The sequence below is a fragment of the Aphelocoma coerulescens genome, chromosome 15 (assembly GCF_041296385.1).
Source record: "Aphelocoma coerulescens isolate FSJ_1873_10779 chromosome 15, UR_Acoe_1.0, whole genome shotgun sequence".
NCBI classification, from domain to species: domain Eukaryota; kingdom Metazoa; phylum Chordata; class Aves; order Passeriformes; family Corvidae; genus Aphelocoma; species Aphelocoma coerulescens.
In genome coordinates, this window is record NC_091029.1 from 6,782,835 (window position 1) to 6,801,517 (window position 18,683).

Consider the following 18,683-nt stretch of genomic DNA (forward strand, 5'->3'; position numbering starts at 1 on the left):
CATCCTGGATACCTATGCAAGAGCAGGGGCACTTTCTCTAAAATCTCTGGATGCAGTGGTGCCTTGTGTCATAATGGAATGGCCCATGGGGTTGGTCACCTCTAATGCAGGCTTTGTCTTTGCTGCAGAAAGAGTTCCCATAACCAAAGTCAGAGAACAAGAAACCAGACTGCAGTCAGTGGGGAGGTGGTAACAGGAAGTACATGTTATGGAAGGGCCAGAAGAGAAGCAAATCTCCTACACCCTCATGTTGCTTGTTTTGGATTATGATCTTGTTGCTGTCCCCTGCTAGTCCAGCTTGCTCCTGTGTGACCCTAAATTCCCAGTCTTTCCATTCTCCATTTGCATTTTGATTTCTTTTCCTGGTTACTGTGGGTTGTACTGAGGGATGAAAAAAGCAGGGCTTCGTATGTGCTTTGATACTGGATAGCATTCATGCCATGTGGGTTCAAAAAACAGAGCTAGGGGTATTTTCAGGAATGGTAAATATTTATTTCCTGTCCTGAATTGGTCACATTTCTTAAGCAGAAGGTTCCTGACCGAATCTTTAACTTTGGTGGTTTTCAGAGGACTTTTGCCTCCCAATTGTTTCCTCATCCAAGGTAACAAGAAAGAATATAGAAGAGCACCATCCTGAGTTGCTGTTACAGGCTGGCACCCTTTAGCTACCTTTAGCTGAGGCTCTTGAGCCCAGTGTAGCTTATTTTCTCTAGTTGTGTTAAGTGGTAGCATTTATTATCTGCCAGGTGCTGGTAAGTTGTGTGATTGCAGCAGCTTGTTTGTCTTTGCCCTCTAGCTCAGATGGCTCTTGTGGGCCTCGATAAGTGAAGAAACACCATCTGGCTGCTGCTGCAGGATGCTGGGAGATTTCCATCTTTCAGTTCTTTAGAGCTGGAGTCTTTTTTTTTACATTTTAGAAAGCCTAGGGACACTTCCAGCTCTGTTTTCCCCTTGTTTCTTTCCAAGCTGAAGAATGTCTCATACCCTCTTATTTACAGCCACTTGCTCCAGGCAGGCGCTGTCAGAGAGCATTAAGTGTTGGGAGCTGACAGAGCTTTTCAGGGTTACTGCCTCCCTGCTCTCCTGGTGACTTGGAGGGGAGGATCCTGGTGGTAGCTCGGTGAAATGTCTGACAGAGAATTGTTTTTCTGAAACGCTGCAGATGTTACGTAGCTGAGCAAAGGTGGGTGTTCTGTAATTCCCCACACACAGAGCACGTAGCTCTGTTGTCAGGAGGAAAAACCCATCTTCAATGAGGTGTGTGTGTGTCAAATGAAAAGTTATATAATAGCAACTCAAATCTGACTGGGCTTTTGGGTTTAAATTAGTATTTATGCCAAGAGGGAGAGAGAGATAGATGTAATGGTTATTACTGTGCAGAGCTAAAGGCAGCAGGGAGACAGCTACCTGTCGATTCTTATCCCTCTACCTCCTCTGCAGCTGCATTAAAAATGTTTTTTATAAAATACCTATTGTCAATCTAATGAGGCAATGTAATGTATCCATCCCTCTGTATTAGCTGCATAATTATAGGCAGTGTAACTTCATGAAGGAGATGCAATAAAATAAATGTGGACAGGGCGTGTTAAGGGTGAGTTCTGTGGGTGGGAAATGTTTGTGCCCTGCATACGTAATGCTGGCTGCAAACCACCTTCACAGGTTGTTTTTCCCCCATCCACCCTCCAGTGAGGAAAAACAGGATATTATTTTCCCTTGAGAAATATAAAGTGTTTGAGGCTTCCCCCATCTCCTCATGTTAGATGCTCCTGGTGGCACAGTGTGTGAAGGAACTGCTTGAAATAGAGCTTGTGCAGCCCTGAGTGTATCTGTGGTTCTGCCATCAGGCTCCTCCGGGGTGAGGATTAAAGCTGGCTGGGGGAATGACAGAGTTGTTTTGTTGCAGCTTCTGAGATTTCAAAGTTTGTTTTGGTTCAGTGTTGCAACAAAAGGAAAAGCTTTTGAATGTTGTTTGCGACATAAGTGTGTGTTGAAATGCCTCGTTTTGGACAGCATGGGTGAGGAGCAGCCAAGCAGCTGCCAGAAGTAAAATGGCTGGGGACAGCTCTGTGCTAGAAGAGCAGAGACTGGGTTGTATTTTATTTGCACAGCCTTTTTCTTTAACACAGCACTCTTGGCATCAGAGAAAATTACATTCTTGCTTTGTTGGCCAAAAATAGCCACCTAACAGCCACCTCCAGAAAGAGTTTTCTCCTTAATGATCTATGGGGGGCACTTACTGCATACACTTCTGGAGCAAGGTTTTATGTAGGCGCTGCTCTGTCCAGCTGTGGGTTAGGATCAGAGTCAACTGTGTTTTGTTAGTGGTTTCTTTTGGTTTTGTCTTTTTCTTCCATATTTTGGGAGGTTTTTAGCCATACCAGTTTCCTGATGTGCACCATCACCTTTGCTGAGGTGCAGGAGCAGCAGTGACCTGGAGAAGATTCCACATTTCTGGCCTCTGCGTAGGTTTGTGTTGCATTGAAGTCTCTGTGCAATTACATCCCTAAGGTTGCAGCACATGCCAATATTTTATACTCATTAACCTCTTGAAGTTAAGAGATTATTGATATGAATAAGTCTTGGCTGGATGGAGAATTTAGAGGGGAGGAGGATGAATTGCATTTAATAAAATAATACATCTCTCTCTCTCCAACCAGCAAGCCCCAGTATTCTGCTTGGAGATGTCTTATCCAACCACAACGGTTTACAAGAACTAAACAATCATAGGTGCAGGGTGATTGCAGGTTTGTGATATGGGGATTTAGTTGAGCAATACTCTTCCACTGTGGACAAAACAACCTGCAATTTTAACAGCACATTAATGAGTTTTTAGTTTTCAGGCACTACAAGCTATGACAAATCGTGACTTCTTCAGTTAAAATCAATAACAATGCAAGCTAAATAAAAGATTTAACAGCAGGTAGGTGGTTTAGCTGGTAAATTGATTTCCTTTGGGTGCAGGTGAATATGCATCCCAGTGCCTCTGTCATTAAATAATTTCTGTGGTGAGAGACACAATCAGCTTTATTAATGTGACTATTTTTGTGGACATCTAACATAAATCAATGCCTGCTGGAAAACTTTGTGTAATTGGTTAGAGAGATGTCAAAGCAATAGATTAGAGAGCAGTTTACTAATCTTTGCAAAGTGGATTAAAAAGTGTGTTGACTGGAGAGGAGTAGTAAGTGTTCATACTGTCCTTTTCAGAGTAAAATCAAAATAAAGTTTACACAGGCTTAAGAAAAAAAAATCTGCAGGATTTACAACTCCCTGTGTTGGTGCTACTGTAGCTTGAATGCGTGATCAAAAACAAGATTGTATTGTTTTAGTGGCACAACTGAACAAAGTTCTGGATACTTCACATTTGGTAATAGTTTTCAACTGTGGAAAGATCACAAAGTAACTGGGATATTGTGAATCAAGCTGGTTAATAATACACCAGAAGTGATAAGATATGAGACTGAAAAGTCCCTGAGTCTTTACCTTCCTTATCTCTTATCACTCTCCTTAATAGTTATAGTTTTAGATTAAGTAACCTCTCATATAATAAAATAATTTACGGTTTATGGGTGCACGATACAATTTTGCTTCCTATTGCCATTTATTGAGCTTTCAAAAATGTCAAAGGTCAGCTTTTTTATTTTGTCCCTTGTCTCAAGCGCTTTTCAATTCACAAGTAAGAATGTTGTTACTTAAAAGATACTGATACTCACTTTCCTGATCAAGGTTTAGAAGAGGATAAACCAGAGCAGAGGACTCTCAGTCTAGCAGGCAGGATTAGAAGCCAGACACATTTATTCATGTTGCTGTGCCCTTCTCTGTGGCTTTAAGAGCTCATTCCTCACCTCAGTTTCCTCCTCTGCAAAATGGAAAGAAGACTCAACCACATACTTTCTTTACTGTGGCTCTGCTAGTTAAACATTTTTAAAGATCCAAGGGATGGTAAGTCTTTGGTGTTAATAATTAACCTGCCTCTCTAACTGTCCTGTACTGTAGCTTTCACTTCTCCAATTTTACATTTTTCTTTTGTTGTTCATCTTTGTGACTTCCACCATTTCTTGTTCTCACTGCAGTGAAGAACAAACTTTCCCTGGCTCTAGGGAACCATGCTGGGTTGTGTCAGCCCAAATAATCACAGACCCTGCTGCTGTGGGAGCTTCAGCCAGGCTGTGTCTGGGCAAGATGGGCTTTCTGTGGCAGTCAGGGCAAACAGACCTGGGGAGTTGTGGCTGCTGTAGCTGGAGGTGGGAGGTAGGATGGAAATAGTTCTGGTCCTGCCTTTCCCTTCAGTTTCTCTGTTGTGTGGGTGCAGCCAGCATGTTTTGACTGCTTGATTTCAGTTTGGTGAGATGGTGGAAGATAAAAGTGCTATGGTTTTTCTTTTTTTTTTTTTCTTATTATTTTCCAACTTGGTTTTGTTGGGGGTGGTAGTTGATGTATACAATGCTATGCTATACTCTGGAGATTCCAATTCTGTTTTCAATCTTTGTTTTACTGAGAAACATTCTAGTTCTCTTACTGGAGCATGAAAATAAAGCATAAACTCCTCTAATTGCGTATGGCAGATCTCCATCTGAAGGAGAAGCTTGAAATGCTCAATGACAAGAGACTCATCCTCTGATGTGAGATTCTGCACATATTTCCAAATCCTCTATCAATTTGTGAATCATATTTGTATTGCTTAAGAACTGTTGTGGTGCAAAGCATTGAGCAGGGGTTTAGGATGACGATGGTAGTGTCTGATTCTCTGAATACAAAATTGGTGTTAATGAAAACATTTCTGGAGCCTATGGAGTTAAGATCACAAAGGGGAACAAGAGTTCTGAGTCTCAGCTGTTCTAACATACAGCAGATGGTTAACTTGCCTTCTAAATCTTCACACAAATTGAGTGAATTCTCAGGACGATCCATGATCTTTCAACCCATTCCCAATTTCTTTTGCACACTAAGAAAAGAGTAATTTGCAGATCAGATCCAGGCTGTGGAAAAGGAAGGATTTTGCAATGGTGAGAAAGCGAGTCAGAAAAAAGACTTCAGGTTCCACTTGCAGCATTTTGCCTGCTGCAGGTTGGTTGGCTGAAAGCTGGGAATCCTGTCCTTGAGGCAGCAGCAAAGTGAACTGTTCAATGCCTCTTCTCTGATAGTCTCAGATGAAGTGCAGTATAGAAATGCTTAGTCTTGACATTCTTCAAATTATCCCAGCAACACTGTGAGAAATAATGTTATTCTAAGTTATCCTTTCTTGTAATATCAATACTAATTTCAGTTTCTCTGAAATTTTCTGTTCTCTAGTCTCTCACAGAATCTTGAGTTTTGTTTCAGCATTTCTCGTGCATTTTCTTTCATTTCCTTCATGAGGAATTCAATTTGCTGCAACAAAATAATCTTAGTACTGAAATAATAGATATATTAAAGTTGGAATTACCTTGGTGGCAATAAAGGACAGGTTTTTATTGCTTGCTTATCAAGGGGGGTTTGTGTTTATGAGTTCGTTGAAAAGTAAGTGCATTACATTAGAACTAAATTTAACCTGGCTTGGTAACAACAGCACACATAGGTAATCCATAAAGACAGTTCAGATTTATATGGTAATAGTTTAAAGAAGTTAAAAAACAAGTTAAGGGCCTTAATGTTTTTTACTTGAGAATGGAGTTGTCAGTAGTATTGATAAAATAGATGAGTATCTATTTTTAAAGATTTTCCTGAAAAAACCCAAACAACAGCTAATCAATAGGAAAGCTCTTGTAGATGGAAAACATTCCTAGTCATCTGAGGAGGAGCTCAGGCTGCAGCACAGGAAGGAGCTGTGGGACCAGGAGCTGAGGTGGCAGAATGCTCCTCAGGGCAGCTGTTCTCCCATTCAGCACTTCCAGCTTTTTAGGGCTTGTTTACCAGGAGAAATGACCCAAAAGCTTCACCACGTGGCTCTCTTAGCAGTTTACCTCAGTTCAGTGTAGTAAAGGGAACTGGGAAAAGGCTCCTTGTCTGAAAGGAATATCACACACACAAATTCATATCCTGCAGCAACTTGGAGTCATTTCCATCTGTAGCCAGGCTGTAAGAACTGTGAGCAGCAATGGCCAAATTATATTTGGTCTTAGCAAAGCTCTGAAGAAGGGTTTGTGTTGGCAGCAGAATCATAGGACAATTCTTTTCTGCTTGTGAGAAAAATGTTGTGTTGATTGCTTTTGGTGATGGCACAGAGGAGAAGTGAGTTTGATGCTCTCAAAACCTAGTGAATATCACTGCAGCAATTTGGATAATACTGATTAAAATCCATCTCTGTCTCTTAGGTAAAATGAATGCTTCTTGTTCCAGACTGTAGAGCTCAGCAAAATCAAGTGTTGTCAGCAACGCATTATAGGCCCCAAGTGTTTTATTCTTAGATCTTGTAAAAAGTAGAGGGAAAGGACAGATCACTTTACAGGTCAATTCCATTTTTCAGGTTAATTTATATCTGATGAGCTAGAGCTTTTAGAAGGAGCATTCACATGTCAAGATTAGAAGCATGGATTGACCAGGACTGTATAGTGTAAAGTGGTGAGTAGTTGGGCTGCCTCTGTTGAATTTTTTTAGTCATCATTCATCTGGTTCTGTGACAGTATTGACAGCTGCTTTGTAATCTGAAAAACCTGGTTTGAATAAAAAAATCAAGAGGCTTTTTTTTTTCTTGTGTTGAGTTACTTCACCAGCCTGTTCCCTGGAAGCAGAGGAGTCTTTGGTTAGTGTGAAGTTTAGCTTGGTAACTCAGCAGCTCAGCACCTGAAATTCTTCTGATCCTCTGCAATATAGAAATTTTTGTGTGTGAATGTGTGAAGGCATTTAATAGCAATAGTTTCAGATAACAGCATCAGTAACCACTCAAGATGCCTGCTCCTCAATCTCCATCTGGCTGCTATTTATGTGGGTACTTTCCAGGGCCTCTGCTGTAAACTTATGGATGGAAGGTGATCTAATAATGATATCACCTGTTAAGCAGCAATTAATTAGAAGATTGTTAATTAAGTTCATTTAAATTATGGGCAGTAAGTTGCATCCACCCTATTCTGTTTGAAGGGGCTATGTTACTTTGCCAGTAGGGGAGTAAGGCTGTGATGTGGGACAGAACAACCACAGAGGGAGGAATAACTCATTTTGTGTGGAGAAGTGTGGCTTTTCAAGGGTTTTAATACTTGGTCAAACAAAAATACTCGCTTTTGCTTGCTTCAGAAATGCCCTTGTTCATGCAACGTGACCTGACACTTTTAGACAATGCTTGGTAAAAGGCAGACATAAGGGAATCCGAGTTCTTTTCTATTTTGTTACGTGGTGCTTCCTTTCATTTGTTAACTTGGTTAACCAAATCCCTAGCAGCAGCAATGGTCTCCCTGTGATTGCATGGCTGTGCAGACACATCACGCTTGTTCCTGATGGCTCTTGACCTTGGTCTTGTCCCTGGGGTGCAGGAAGCAGCATGGGAACACACAGGGGACAGCGAGTCCCAAGTGCCACGCCGGGTTATCGACCCGAGCAGGTGGGCACGACTGAGGCCTGGGGTCGATGCACTGTTTGTCCAGCTCAGCACAGCTGGGTAGGGAATTGTTTCCATATGCTTTGCTTTAAAGGTAGGCTTTTGCTTTCAAGGGCAGGCAAGGAGGAAGCAGATCTACAAAGTTTGAGCAATGTAGCTTTAATTGGAGTTCTACATCTTGATGGAGCAGAGGTAAAAAGGAGGAGACCGTATGGTGTAACCTTTATTTTTGTTAAGTTCCCTGATAAGCCATTGATTTGATAAGAAATACTGCACCATTGGCTGAGCTTGCAGGGTGCAGTTCCCTGATAAGCATGTGTTTACTGTCTGCCATAAATGCCTGAAGTGACAGTTTATGGTGGGTTGGATTGGAGGTTTCAAACGCTGTATCATAACTGTGCTTTCACAGGCGAGCTCGCTGTGCACTCAGGTTGCTTGAAGAAACAGGTTGAACTGTGATGTTCATTTCTCCTTGGAGCAGAGCAGTTGGACCCTGGGTAATGCCCAGCCCTTGCAAATATTATACCATAGGAACCCATTAGGACACAATATCCAGCCCAAATAACCTCCCAAAAAAGCCTTGGAAGAGGAACACAAAGATGATGTGTATTTTGATACAAACTGCATGTCTTTTACAACTAGATGATCCCTTTCTTCTTATGTGGTAGACACTCATGCTATCCAGATCTTGATGTCATCTCCTTTAGAGCAATATTCATACACATCCAGATTTTCATACCCAGTGAATCGGACCACTACTGGTGCGTTTCCTTGATGTCAGAGACCCAGTGCTTTCACAATCAGAGGTATTTAGGGATGAAAAAAATACCAGTTTTCACAGTGTAAGAGAAAGGAAATAATTCATCTCTTTGGGCTGGTGAAGGCCACCATGGTATATTTCTAGTTCTGTTCCTACCTGTGCTGGGTAATTTTTCTGAAACTCAGGATATATTTTTTCCGATTAAAACTGAAGACACTATTATTTCTATAACCACATTTAAGTCTTGTAATGTAAACAAATTAGTTCACATTTCACATGTTAGATGCTGATTTATAGAGGAAGATGGGAGTTTGCATCTGGTATGTCTCTTGATTCATTTTTTTGATTGAAGAACAGTTTTGAAATGGGGTGTAAAAGAATTTTCAATCTTTAATTTCTTGGGGTTTGCAGCATCTGGATGTTTTTTTTTTTTTTCCCCTGGTGTGCATATACCAAGAAATCTTGAATTCCCTTTCCTGATTTGGGAAGTTCAATCTGAGGGAATTGAGCAATTTCTCTAGTTTGCATCATTCACTTTCTGTTCAAGACAACAGCTCTGGCACACTCAGTGATGGCTCCACAGGAGGGACCTGGCCACAGGCTCCTCCAGGAACTTTTCCTCTGGTCACTTGGGTGACTTTAGTGGCTCTGGCTGCTCTCTCTGCTGCACTTGCAGGTGCTGGGTGTGCCCAGGGCCATTGCACAAGAGTCAAGCTTGGCTCTCCGGCCTTGTGGGAGCTGTGAAAAGCCCAGGGTAAACTCCTTAGGTTCTACAGCTGCTCTGCCCTGTCCTATGTGCATCAACATCATGTGATATAGGCAAGTTGCTGCTTAGCATTGGAGACATAGCCATGTCTTAGTAGCTTAGTATCACTTTTCTGCTCCAGCATATAGAGAGAAATAATTAGGAGTTGTGTCAAGGCAGTGTCTAGTGACCAGAGGAAATTGCATCAGATGGAATGATGCTTCTTCCCAGTAGAGGTAGCTGGTTTTGTTTTTGTTTTGTATGTCGTTTGCCAGCTACATTTAGCATGAATAAGTGTTTTCAGATGTCTCATATATCAAAGTCTAGCCTGATGTAAAAAGTCTGTTGCAAGGAAAAATATAGAAAGAGATACTGGATGTTCTGGCCAGTGAATGATTTTGGAAGATGAGCCATTGAGCTAATCCTGCCTTGTGGCATGTGGGTGAGATGTTCTAGGTGACAATCCCACGGGACTCCAAAGAACATATTTCTATTGTGTTACACCCAATCACACCAGGGCTGGGGTTGATCCTGCCTCATGTTTGCTGCCTTTGATTTCCCTCTCCTCTCCCACACAGCAGCTTCTGACAGATGTAGCCACCGCTTTTAACGATGGACCTTTGTCAAGCCAGGGAAAATGGCCACTTGAATTCAGGGGGAAAATAATGATCCTTTTGATTAAGCAAGCTGGCGTTGGTGGCTGTGCTGCGGACGCCGAAGGGGAGAGCTCAAAGGGCACCTGCCTGTAACACGAGCGATGGCAGGAAGTGTGCCTGGCTGCAGGAGAGAAAAATTGGCCCTGTGTTGGAAAGAACAGAGGAAGAGAGATTAGAGGTTAAACTGGAAAGGGTGTTAAAATATTCTCAGTGTATGATGGCTGTAGCAGTGGATTTAAATTGCTGAAATTACCTTGTCAGGATGCCTTATCAGCTGCTGTTCTAGTGATTGTTTGGTTTAGATAAGAACTGGAGTGCGATAAAACCTTGATAACAGTTTAGAGATTACAGCTCTTTTGAAACTGCTGGCACTTGCCAGGGGCTCTGAGCTGCAAGAGCTACGCTTGGATTTATTCCACTACTTTTTTTTTTTTCCCTCCGCCCCCCTTCTCTTCTTTTGTTTCATGTTTTTAAGTGCTTAAGCTCTTGTTTTAGATCCTCCTTATTTTGAGCCACGCAGCCTCTTCTGAGCACTTTTGGGGAACAGTGCATGTGTGTAGAAGAGGGGACCCGTGCTGAGGAGTGGAGGTGAATGCTGAGGGAAGAAGAAAAACAAGGTACTGCTGCGCCTCTTCCATCCGATCCCGTTTCAGGCTCTGAGCTGTGCACAGTTTCACAAGCTGTGAGGATACTGAAGGCTGGGTCGCACAGCAGGCTTGGGAGCTTTCTCCTGCTTACTTCCCCAAAGTTCCTGTAACAATCTGTTCGTTTACAGCAGTTCATTGAATGGGGATGTAAAGCACCAGCCCTTCAAAATCTATGCGGTGTTTGTGGCAGTGCATTTGTGTTCTTAGTGCTGTTTTTGACTGTGTTATCTTTTTGGGGTTGTGATTTTGTGGGGTGGTTTTTTTTTTAGATAGAGACTAGTAACAAGTCTCCAATTGAACTCATCTGCATGCAATGAATGGGACAGAAACAGGGTTACAGAAACCAATGAAATGGTTTTGTCTAGTTCTTATTGAAGGTGATTTATATGGCATGGCAGGATGGTGATATTTTGGTTCTACCTTTCTTCTAATAAATTTGGCACTCTTGCACATCTGAAAGTGTATGCTGCTTAGTTTTTCAGAGTAATTCAAAATGGTTTGGTTTTGTGTAAATATAATTTGAAAGGAGGAAGCAGAGAAACTGTGGAACTCATAAGTACAACAAGGAAAATTATGAAGTTGCAGGACTATGGTTAGAAAATGGAAGTTGAGGTTGAATTTTTGTGGTAAAAACCCCTTGCAGTACCCTTTCAGGTTCCTGCTTGTGCTTATTAGGATTAATAGTAAAGCAGTGCATCCAGGCATTCCATCTCTACTTGTGTTTTTAGCCTGTCCAGCCAAAGGATAAAGTTAAAACATTATGAAAAAAGCATGAGGAAGAAATACTGCTGCTGTTAGATGAGTATTCATCCTGCTGCTGTTGTGTGTACCTGACGATATTTTTGTCCTGTGGTTATGAGGTGTGGCTCTGCCAGGAGCTGTATTCAACTATTGCTGGAATCACAGAGACGTGGGAGGTGTTGGTGCTTCCTTATCTTGGTTATTTGTGCTGTTCATCCAACCAAGGAGTCTTGAGATGTCAAGGTGGTTGCACCTTGAACCTGCATCTTGTAGTGTGCTTGAATTTGGTTTTGTGTTTTGTTGTGGTTTGTGTAGCTGAGTGGTTTTCTTCTTCCCTTTAGTAGCAAATCTGGTGTGTCCCCTGTTCCACTGGTCAGCCTGATAACACACTAAGTCTCCTCCAGTTGGCTCAGGCACAACGTGTTCTACAAAGTCCACAACAAAACTTTGGACTGCATAAGTTTGACTATCTGGGGATATGTCAATAATTGCAACACAAAGTACCAGGGGAAACTGTACTCTGGAATAACCAGACTTTGCTTCATTGTTGGCTTTCGTTTTATTGGTTTTTTTCCTTTGTTTTTAAACTGAAATGCCTCTATTTTTCCTATAATATGGGAGGGATCTTTCTGGCAGTTAACTTACTGAATGTATGCCCATGTCTGCTTGCAACTGCTGAAACATGTCCTCTAAAAGCGCCAGTAAGATAAATTTAAGGGATTGATAGTTCTGTATATTGGTTATATCTTAAAACATCAGTTTTAAAATATCACTGCAGAGTAAACATCTGAATTCCTTAGGGTTGTACAGGTGGCCTGTGAAATAGTAATTTAGCAACAGATGAACCACAGCAGAAATACAACTCCAAACTGAGTTATCAAATCTAATCAAATAATAAGAATGAACAAACAAGCTATCCAGCAACCAAGATACTTAATGAGCACTGGTTTAGAGTCTTCTTAATTGTGTTCAGGCACTCATGGGCTGTATTTTCAAATCTGTGTTTATGACTTGAGACTGTACACTTTGTTTTTTCCTCTTAATGAAAGCTCAACATTTCTTTTGTTCCAGCAAATTTCAGAACTTAGAAGATGATGCCAAATTATCACATGCCTCACTAGAAAACAAAGAGCTGGCAGCATTGCCTTCCTAGGGGAAACTGGAAATATCCCAGGCTTGCTCCAGCCATGCTCTAATTTGAGGTTTAACGCTCTGTTAACATCAGCCCACGGCTGCATCACTCGAGTAGATGTGGGCTGGGACTGGTGAGAGCAAGGAGTCCCCGGCCTCTGCACTGCATGGGGATGGTCAGAGCTGGGAGCTTGGAGAGAACTTGCACAGGGAAAAGCAGGGTGGCTTTTACCCCCCAGGTCAAACTGTGGGTGAGGATTGCAAACAAAGCCCAAGTGAGCTGCAGTTTGGTCTGTGGTGGGGTGATTGACAGCTGGTTAATCGTCCATCAGAAGATTGCAGTCAGTGGCTTGCGTGGAAGTAGTCCTTGTGGGTGCCTTCCCTTCAAGATGCACAGCTTCACAGAGCTCCTGTGGACACAGTTTCACTGATTCCTGTGCGAGAAGAAGGTGTCAAAGCCAAGCTGAGGCATTTCAAAGCATTCTTTGCAAAACTCAGAGGTTTTCTTTTTACCTTAAAGTTTCATTTTGAATCTCAGCTCCATTTCAGGTGGTGCTAGAAGTGGAACTCAGCCAGCTCTTCTGGGCTGGAACTTACCAACAAAGGTCTTGCAGCTCACAAATAGTTTGCAGTGGGGAAAGGCAAAGATGATATGTCATTCTTCTGGTTCTTAAGAAGCCTCTTAGGGAGAGTTACATTTCTGCAGCCACGAGAGCTGGACGTTCCTGCTCTATCCCCCTGTTGCTATCTGGATGTTTCAACTAGGACTTCTTACAGAAGGAGATCTCAGTTCTCTGCTTCCTTCAGTACATTCTGCTTTGGCAATTAGGAGGTAAACTCTGCATTACCTCTGTGATTTGGTGAAAATAGTGACAAGACAGTTGTGTCCCTTCCTCTGAAGCCTGACTTGGAGTTATGGTGATACTGGTTTTGAAACTATTTATATCTCCTACATGCAAGTAGTTCTGTTGCTGTTCTCTACCACCAAAAATGAATTAAGTCAAATTACACAAAGGTTTTAATACCAGTCTCAGTTGTTGCTATGGGCCCTAGCACCACATCTGTCGGGAGGAAAGGGTGGTGACAGAGCTGCATCCCCTCAGTTTGCTTGTCTTCCTCTGTGTGTGTGTGTGTGAAAACAGAGCATATATATGAGGATGGTCTAACTAGTGAAACCACAGTGCTGTTACGAAATGCATAGAGGCTCAGAAGTTACGTCTCTAAAGATCTGGTTTGTGACCTGCTGGGCACCTTTCTCATGTCTCTTAAGACATGAACAGTCTTACAGTAAAAACTAAATGCAATTACAGTGCTCAGAACAGCTTCAAAGTGGCCTGGCTAATTTTGGGTTTGAGCTTGACCCCAGAAGCAGGTCAGTTGTATGGGATGGCAGGCTTACATCTTGAAGATTATGACTAAACCACACCAATTTATTTAGCTAAAGGGAAGAATTTGAATTATTCAGAGTTGGTTTTTCTTTTCCTTTATAACCTCTCAAGAAAGGCAAACTTTAAGCTACCACACACAGCTGGTGTTTCTAATAAGACACAGATGTGTTTTGGGATCTCTTCCCATCTCCTGCAACATTTAAATGTAGATAAATAGAACTTAATCAGCTATAAATAACAGCGTGTCATGCCTGTGGATCACTAACCTTCTCTGGGACTCCCACAGGACTAGGGTTAAGCTTAATTACTTCAGTCTACTGCAAACAACAGAATAATCAGCTGTTGGATATTGCATGGGGAAAGGTGGAGGGAGCACAAAGAAGCAAGTCAACATCCCTGGCCAGTGTTGTGATGCCCTGGTGCTCAGTGTAGGGGATTTGGAATGTTTCAAGACCGAAAGGATTCTTTTATTCCCTGTTTTGGTTTCAGTGCACAGGAGGTTTAATGTCACTACTACATCTGTGAGTGTTGTTTTAAAAACAAACTCAGGAGATGCCTATGAACTCTTTTTTCTTCCCCTTTGGGATATCTTCCTCCCCTTAGGGATCACTGCTCAGACTGGCTGTATAAAAAGGTGGTGATTGTGGTTGTTCAGCTCTGTTGTAAATGAAGGCAAGTTATTCCTCTGTGGCCATTGCATATTGCTAATTTAGGAGGGCATATTGGTATGTCTGGTTTGGAGTGTGGTGGCCATCAGCCACAAGCAGTTCTAGGCTGGAGGAGTCAGTGTCTGTCAGCTTCCAGCACTGGGCTCTGTGTCTTGGCCAGGCTGGCCTGCATGGGAATGTGTTACAGAGCTGCTGTCTTCTAGCAGCTTTCTGCTGGAACAAATGTGAGGCAGCTGGTGGTGAAACCACCAAGACCAATCATCCATCGCTGCCAGGTCCTGCTCCTCCTGTCCAGGCACTGCTCAGCTCTTTGCTCAACACATGGCCTTGTTTCCACACCTAGCAGGGACCATGGGCATCACACTTCCAAAGGACAGGACATGACAGGGGAAACGATGATGTCCCAAACCGCTCATTGTTGGCATTTGTACTGGTATTTTTGGCTAGTTGTCACTTCTCTCAAGAGCACTGGTGGAAAGATATTTGCTAGACATTTTTCCCTGTTGATTTCTGCTCTTGCCCCTAATGGTTAACAGAAATGGGGCTTGTTATTTCATAACATTTTCCCAGCTACAGTAAGTTTGAGCCAGAGATTCGGTTTTTTACAGTAGATTTGATTTACAGCAAAGCTGTTTCTGCCCCACATACCTGCTCTCCAGTAAAACACAGGAGTTGGGCTTTGCTGGGCAAAGCCTTGGGTGATTCAGCCAGGAACTCAGGACAGTCCTTACCACTCTCCTGAACAAAAGAGCCTCACAAGGGCTGTCTGGAAGAAAAACTGCAGAGCCTGGCATTCGGGGTGTGATTCATGGTGTGGATTATGTGCAGTTCAACTGCAGGGACTCTGGTTTGGGCTTCGCTCAATGCTCCATGGGTTTCAATGTCTGCTACTGTCCCTGCACTGCTTTTCTTCTCAAAGAGAGAGCAGGCACTGGGTGTGCAACTAAAACAAGATTGCCTCTTTGACTTTTTCTCTTTCCTTTTCCTCATGGAAAGGTGATTAAAGGTTTTATGAGGGAGGAGAGCCATACCCGAAGGGCTGTGCTGGGGGAGAGCTGGCCCACGGCAGCCCCGCCGCCCCTTCCCGCACGCAGCCCCTGCTTGTTTGATTTCCCCTGCTGCGGGCCAGGCTCAGGAAGACAGGGGAATATTTATTTATAAGCTGTCTGTACAGATGTTTTCGTTGTGGTTTGCGGTGCATTGGTGCCACTTAGTGGGAGGAGAATTGAATTGACAGCTTTAACGGTGCAGGGGAAAACAAGGAGAGATGGGTTTCATATTCCAGCCCCCCTCCACCTCCCAGCAGTATTTCTGCAGTTTAAAGACAAATCCAAATCTGCTGCTAGCCACAGAGCTGTGGTGGGTTCGGGAGTTGGCTATTGGCAGAGTAGTGCTAGCAGGCTGGGCATGCACTGACCCTCATCCCAACAGGAAAGCTGCATGGAAAGCACTGCAGAATATTAGGCTAAATAGGCTTTGCTAATAGAAAAAGCTAATCCAGCCATGCCTTGTGTTTAGCAGGTTTTGGCAGGCTTAAAAATCATCCTCCCTCTGTTGTGATTTCCGTTATTTTAGGTGTAGCAGGAAGGATGATGGATCAGGATGGTGTTAGCTCTGATTCAGTTTTGCAGGAGGCAATCTATACAAAATGTTAACAGTGTTTATTCAAAATCATTTAACTGGATTTTGTATTGATTTCCCTAAAGACAGGCCTGTGGGGAAAAAAAGAAACCCTGTGCTGTGATATTCATAAGCAATCTATTCTGCTCCCCCAGATAAATGCTTAATGTTAACTAATGGTACCTGGAAATAGACTGGGGTGTCTGCTGTTGGCAGGCATGGACATGGCCATCAGCCACGTGTCCCCATGAGCCTGGAGTGTCGTGGTGAGGGTGCAGTGGAGCACATGGTGCTCAAAAGGCTTTGGAGCATTCTCTGTTGTGTATGTGTGAGATGTTCTACCTTGTCAGGACGCTCAAGAACATCTTGTGCTTGGTTGGTATCTATTTATTTTTGTCTTGTATAGGACAGGACACCTCAGGCTGGTTTTACCTTGAGTTGAATTGAATTACTGAATTGGATTTTTGTTGTTTGCACATGGGCTCCTTACCCCATTGAGTAGTTTCTGTGTGCTCCTCATGCAGTGGTGCATGAAACTCTGAGCTCCAGGGACTCTGAGCCTGGGTTTGGAACTCCTCCACGTGGGGAACTGCTGCTAATTTTAGTGAAATTTCTGGGCATGGAACAAGTTCCACTTTCAGTCTTTAAGAAAATATGCTGTGCCCAAGGATTGTGCTTACTGGCTTTAATCATACCTGCTGTGGCTTTCATCTCAGCTGGTCCCATTACCCTCGGCAGGAAAAGCAGCACTCGGAGAGGCTGGCAGATCCCACCTATGGAGACGTTTCCTGGAGCCCTTGGTGGCTCCCTGTGCGCTGTGGCTGGGACAGGAGACAAATCAAAGCAGCTGTGGGTGCGTGTCCTGGTGTCACCTCTGCACAGCTCTGCCTGTGCCTGACCTGTGCTCGCTGCCTGTGACCTGTGCTATTCTCCCTGGCTGTGCAGCTGCCAAGCTGACCATTCCTGGTGATGCTCCTGGGGCACCAATACTTGGATCTTCTGCCTCATTTTGAACCCGTTTGTGCCTCTCTTGCGCTCTCACCAGAGGGCACTGCACGACATGTCGCAGCCTAATAAATAACCTCTTAACCTGCTTAGCTGCTTTATGCTCAGTGGCATGTTTTACAACGTTACCTGGAGTCCTTGAATGCTGGTTCCCATGGCAACCTGATATAGCATTTTTATTCTTTATTACTATCACTGTTTTATTGCTGCCTTGTTCAAATGCGCTGTCATCTTTATTTTGCCTTGGTGTGTGCGTGCGAGCCACAAATCTATTTCTCAAAATTATATTATTAAACCATTTAGTGAATTTAGAAAAAGGGTGATGATCTGTCACTGTCGATTTAATATTAAATGGAGAAGCACACCATAAATGGAAACAAGCTGGAAAGAAAAACAAACTAGCAACCCAAATATTGATATAGGCAGCTTAGGATGTTTGATGGAGGTGCAAATAGTTGGGTAAAAGCAAATTAATAGAAGAAATGTAACTCCTGTAAGGGAATGTAATAGTCCTAATTTGTGTGAAAGGGCAAATTGATAGTGTCCTGGTGTTCTTAGGAGTGGAGTTTGGCCAAAGATAGTAATGGGAGCAAGGACCTCAATTGTTTTAAGATGAAGGTTAAAACATTCAGAGAACCTGTATGGCCCAATGAGGAACAGTCAGAAATTAAGCTGGTAATACAGATCAGGTTGTGGATAACTCATTGTTTGCACCATACTTAGGCTCCATCAATCCTATAGCTGATGTCTCCTGCTTCTCTGCAAGGATCAAGGAAGATTTCTTCTTTTTGATAACTGAGTTTCTGGAGTTAGGGGCAGGAGAATCACCTTTGCTGAAGGACGAAGCGGGGCTGGAGATGGGGTTCAGGTCCTCCCAGGGATGCTCAGTGTGAAGTTGCAAAAGTCAACCATTGACAGATTTGGTGTTGGGAAGGGTGGTGGGACTCACACAGACCCTGGGTAGAGAGTTTGCTTCCTTCTCAGTGCAGGGCACAGTGTTCATCTGTTAGGGGATTGTTTGGGGTAGCTGTGCTTCCTGTGGGACCAGCCCTGCTGCAGCCTGGCTGGCGGGGGCTCCTTGGGGCTGGTTAATCACAGCTGACAGCAGGAGGGGGTTTTTGTGCAGGGCAAAGACTGCGTTTGTGGGAATGGCAAAGCAAACAGAGTTAAAGGCAGAGTGATCTTGTGCACACAGGAGCCAGCTGGCAAACCCCAGATAACAGATATCTTCCCAAGCACATGTTAGGAGCAGTGCTGTTTTCAATGGCTCCCTTGTACATGCTGTCATCTTCCCATCCTGCTCGAAGTATTAGGGGGCTGCTATAAAAATATTTGTTCTTTCTGAACTCCTCTGTCTAAGTCACTCTTTCCTATTGACTGCTACTGTGAGCGAAGCACGGCTGGAGGATTTAAGTATCCCCTGTGCAGAGAGAGGATGTTGAAAGGACTGAGGTCAGGGCTGACTCCTCCAGGGTGATCTCCCATATCTGAGGAATGGAGAGGCATCATTTGGAAAGGTATAAATTATCTAGGACAGCACATAGAATTTTACAACCTGTACTTAAATCCTTCATTATATCTTGTGCCAGCAGCAAGGCGGATTCTGCAGCCTTTCCTAAGGACACTGAGCTAAAGATTCAGGCACTTTGGAGGATGTGTTGTCTGTCCTTGCAGAAAAATCTGAGGATTTTTTTTTTAATTCCCCTCCTTTCATTCTTTGCCAGTTGCTCTATTTTGGGGTGATGCTTTGCAGCAGGACAGGTTTGGCTGTGAAACTTTGGCAGGAAAATTTCTTTTAAGTGCTTGAAGTAC

The 18,683-nt window shown here is 43.2% G+C and overlaps 1 protein-coding gene across 15 annotated transcripts in view; it reads left to right on the top strand.

The window, feature by feature from the left end:
- Nucleotides 1-18,683, top strand: part of FBRSL1 (fibrosin like 1) — a 508,757-nt gene that overhangs the window by 174,236 nt on the left and 315,838 nt on the right. The window contains exon 1 of one of the 15 annotated variants that reach the window (XM_069031317.1): nucleotides 10,148-10,288. The exons of the other annotated variants lie outside the window; for them this stretch is intronic. The gene's annotated coding sequence lies outside the window, so the exon portion shown is untranslated. Of the gene's footprint in view, nucleotides 1-10,147; nucleotides 10,289-18,683 lie in introns of those variants that run through there. 15 annotated transcript variants of the gene reach the window in all.